We start from the raw sequence: 5,000 nt of genomic DNA on the forward strand, positions 1-5,000 counted from the left end.
TAAATGTTCAATAATATTGAGATCTGGGAACTGTGGTGGCCAGATAAGATGTTCAACTCCACTAGAATGTTCCTCGTGCAATTTAGTAACAACTTTAGCTGTGTGAATTGGTGTATTATCATCCTAAAAGATTGCGTTTCTCTCGGGAAACAGTTCCGCAACCATAAGATGAATTTGATCAGATAAAATTCTTTAGTAGTCTAGACTATTAATTCTGCCATGACGGGAAAACATTGGGCCGGCGGATTTCCAAGATATAGATCCGCCTCCATGTTTAACAGTTGGAAGAAGGCAGTCTGAGTCAAATGCTTCTTGTGGCTGTCTCCACACGTATACTCGGCCGGTGGTCGGAAATAAGGTAAACGATGATTCGTCCGAGAAAATAATATTCTTCCTCTGCTCTAAGGAGCAATTCTGTAGGTGTTTACTTCACTCTAAACGCTTTGCAACGTTTGTTTTTTGAAGATAGTGGTTTTCTGATTGCAGCCCGACCGTGAAATTTGGCTTTGTGCAGCTCCCGGCGAACACTTTTAGTGAAAACTGGGTTCTCTGGAAGTTTTGATTTTCTTCTGGAGTTTTGTTTCGAGGAGGAGGTTTTTCCGTTTCTCAAAGGCTATCATTACTTTCGAGAGAGTAGTTCTTGATACACCAAACATTTCGGCTGTTTTCGTTACGCTAGCGCCTGCCATACGAGCACCAACAATTTGACCTCTTTGAAAGTCCGATACATCTGTCATTTTAATTAATTTTACTTATCTTCTGATGATGATATCTATATATATATATATATATATATATATATATATACTAGCAGAATCGCCCGGCGTTGCTCGGGTTTGTAAGGGAAATAACTATACTGCATTTTTAGAGAGTTATAGCCAAAAACATAGCAAAAAAAGCATTAAAAATGGAAAAAAATGATGTTAAATTATTTTTTAAATCGTAGACTCATCGTAGACGCGCGCTAGTACCCAGACGGGCTCGATAGGAATCACGACTATAAGATACCCGGTTTTGGTTAAACTGCACCGCAAAATGTGGGAGTAGTTAGAAATCTAAATCGAAGGGGACAGACACTCACGCAACTACACTTTAATATATATAGATATATAACAAATTAGTGAGACATGACCAGTTAGATATCAATTCTGACCACACATAGTATTAATTCCAGTTAAAATATTTAATGTAATAAGTATTCAATATGTATTTGTAGGTATGAGGCTGAGGGCTGCAGCATATCTAGGCCACGGGTCAGCATTGGCCTCCACCGGCTGTTTTAATATTTTCAAACATTCAAACATTGCTTCGGTACTGTATGCAGTTGTGGGGGTAGGGGAGGTCAGTAAGCAGCCGTGACCCACATCCACCTCCTCACACAGCAGTAGAAACTTTTAGAAATTTCTAAAGATTTCATTTGACTTCTTGGAAGACCGGGATTTTGGGTACATAGAAGGTCACTTACAGCTCTATATCTTTGGATATATTTCTCTCTCTCTCTCCATTTCTCTATCTTCTCACCCTTACCTTCTTTGAAAAAGGAAATAAAGAAAAGAAGGAAGAAGAAAGTAAGAAAGTAAGAAAGAAAGAAAGAAAGAAAGAAAGAAAGCAAAAAATAGCAGCCCTAGAAACCTCTCCCCCACCCATATGCCAGCTCAAACTTCCCTTCTTTGAAAAATAAAAAGAGAAAGAAAGAAGCCGAGATGTGTGTGTGTGAATGCGTATGTGTATGTGAGTGCGTGTGTGTGTGTATGTGTGTGAGCGGGTATATGATATATATATATATATATGTAGAAATATGTATGTATATATATATTTTTTTTTATCTAGTTTCAGCTCACAAGCTATGCCCATGCTGGGGCAACGCCATTTGGTGTTGATACATGATTTTACTTCACGAATGCTTTTTAGCAATTGCCATTTGGTGCATGAGAGAGTTCGATGCATCTGCCCTCATCTGCACCTCCTGCCGTGAAGTTGGTTCATCTGGGACACCTAACAGGAAGAGATCCAGTTTTATTTTAAAGACATCTGCATCCACCCCATGCAGGTCTCTCAGGTTCTTCGGGAGGATATTGAAGAGCTGTGGGTCTCTGAAGCCCAGGCTATCACAGTATCTTGTCCTACATTTTGATGGCAAATTTGGAGTCCTTGGCACTATGCAGTGGCGCCCAGTTCTAGCATTTTGTAACTCTCGATGCCAAAGTTTGGGGCAAGTCCTTCTAGGATCTTCCAGATGTATATTATGGCATATCTTTCTCGCCTACGCTCTAAGGAATAGTCTTAATCTCTTGAGTCTTTCCCAATATCTTATATGCTGCACAGAGGCTATCTTCTTCGTGTAGCTTCGTTGGATCGCCTCAAGTTCTGTGATTAACTTGACACTGGATGGTGACCATAGCTGCGAGCAATAGTCAAAGTGGCTTAGGACAAGTGTCCTCCAGAGGACCATCATGGTTTCCTGGTCTCTTGTTCTAAAGGTTCTAAGAATCCATCCGGTCAACCACCTATATTTCATTGCCAATTTAGCAACATGCACATGAAAGGTTGCATCATCACTCATGTAAATACCCAGGTCTCGCACTGATTGTGCCCCTGGGATTGCAATCCCTCCAGGTCCAGTGTATTTATTGGGTATTGCATTTAGTTTTGCATGCTGATAGCATAAAGCTTGAAACTTTTCAGCATTGAACTGCATGCAATTCTTTTCAGTCCACTTGTATATTTTGTCCAGCTCACATTGCAGGTTCTTAGTGTCTTCAGGGTTCTGTATTGCCTGTGAAACTTTTGTATCATCTGCATAACTTGTGATCGTGGCTCTCTGCGTGTCTGAGAGGGCTATTATGAACAGTAGTGGTCCCAAAACAGTGCCTTGCGGAACACCGCTCACTATTTGGCTACTACCACCCGGCTTCTATCCTTAAGAAAGTCGTTGAAGCCATTCTCCCAATTTTCCAACAATGCCAACATCACGCAGTTTGTGACATATCATTCCATGATCGACTTTATCAAAGGCCTTTGCAAAGTCGAGTTATATGACTTCCACAATTGAGTGATTGAGCAGTCGTTTCAGCACCCAGTCATAGTGTTGTAGGAGCTGAGTTAGGCAGCTTCTTCCTGGTCGGAAACCATGTTGGGTGTCAGGCAGCAAGTCATTTTCTTCAATGAAGGTGATTAGATTCCTTCTGACTATTCGTTCCATGAATGTGTGAGGTCAGAATATTAGGTCTGTAGTTCTTGGCCTCCGCTCTGCTACCTCCTTTATGAATAGGGCATATTTTACCTTCCTTCAGTTTTCTTGGAAGTTTGCCAGTTGCAAGGAAGCTCTGAAAGAGGAACTGCAGTGGTCTTGCTAGGACTCTCTTACATACTTTTGGAAGGATTGCTGAGAATCCATCGGGGCCAGTAGCTGAGTTTATTTTCATTTCATCTATAGCCTTTATTACATCGTCTTCCTTTATATTGATGTAATCAATCATCGCTGCCTCTGATTTTATATCTGCAGTGGTAAAGAAGTCAGTTGGATTGCTGACTTGAAAATGCCATAGGGGTGGAGTGAAAATATTCTTGAATTGCTCATTTAGTATTTTACTTATCCTCATTGGATTTCCTGTGAGTGTGCCATCCTTTTCAAGAAGTGGCTCTATCCTACAGTGCACCGTAGCTGTTTCTTTGGCATATCTGCAGAAATGTTGTCTATAGCCCAGGCTTCTTTGTCTGCTCTTTCCTTTTCATGGGAGAGTTGCAGACATTTTTCAATTTCCAACAGTTTTATTTTCAGGCGGCACCTACACTGCTTTCAATTTGCTTGTTTAGGCGATTTGAAACTTTTGTACAGCGTCTCATTAGAATTTTCCTCTCTCTGGGGATTTTGTTCTTGTGTACAGTGGCCTTTCTCTCTGGGACACATTTGTAGCATATGGATTGCATTACAGGCATGAATTGTTGAAGTTTCTTGTCGATGTCTGGCGAGGAGAGACATTCAGGCCAGTTTTGTTTGAGGATCTCTTTCTCAATTTGTTTCCAGTTTGCCTTATGGAAGTTCAAGCTGGAAAGATTCTGAGAATTTCTTGTAGACTGCATGTCCATGCTTTCTTTGGCCCGTACATGGTCAGCTCTACCATGTTGTGATCCGAGAGTAGAGTCGGTGTCACTTTCACAATATGGATGAGATCCAAATTATTTGTGAAGCAGAGATCCAGTATGTTACCTGCCCTGGTTGGTTGGAGTATTATTTGCTCCATGTACAGAGTGTTGATGAGGTTCAGCAGGGACCTCGCCTGTCCTCGTTCGCATCGTGTCATTCCTGGGAGAGAAAGAACCTCGGGCCATCTGACATTGTGCAGATTGAAGTCTCCCATAAGAAGTACACTTATGTGTTGTTCTAATGTGACAAGAACTTCTATTTTTATAAGGTAGTCTTCAAACTTGCCTACATGGCTTGGGGCATCTGGAGGGCGATATGTAGCACATATAACTACACCAAGTTGCCTTATATGTACAATTAGTGTGTCACACACCGAATTTGAGTATGACAAAAGGACCTGGGGTGTGAGGTCCTCGCGGATGTATATAGCAACTCCTCCATGACTCCTTTCTTTTCTGTCGGTCCGTAATACAACATACTGTGGTATGTGTATTTCCGCATCTGCTACGTCCAGTTTCAGGTGTGTTTCCGTAAGTGCTATGCATAAGGCTTGATTGCATGCAACATGGTCTCTCATGAACGGGATTTTTGTCCTGTTACTGAGTGTTAGCAGTCCTCTGATCTTCAGTAGGAGCATCGAGGTGATGTATGTGCTGTTGCCGGTGTCTACCTTGGGTCAATATGCTGTGGCGGTCTTGCGTATTGTGGATAGTCCCATCTGCGAGTTTGAGTTTGATGGAGCCAGGTTAGCTGCTATACAATCTTTTGTGCCATGCGCAAAAAAGATTCTTATTCAGCAGCTGCCCTTTCAATAACATGTTGGTGGTTTGTAGCACGCACTACATCTGCGTAC

This window comes from Octopus sinensis, linkage group LG23 (assembly GCF_006345805.1).
Source record: "Octopus sinensis linkage group LG23, ASM634580v1, whole genome shotgun sequence".
Taxonomy (NCBI): domain Eukaryota; kingdom Metazoa; phylum Mollusca; class Cephalopoda; order Octopoda; family Octopodidae; genus Octopus; species Octopus sinensis.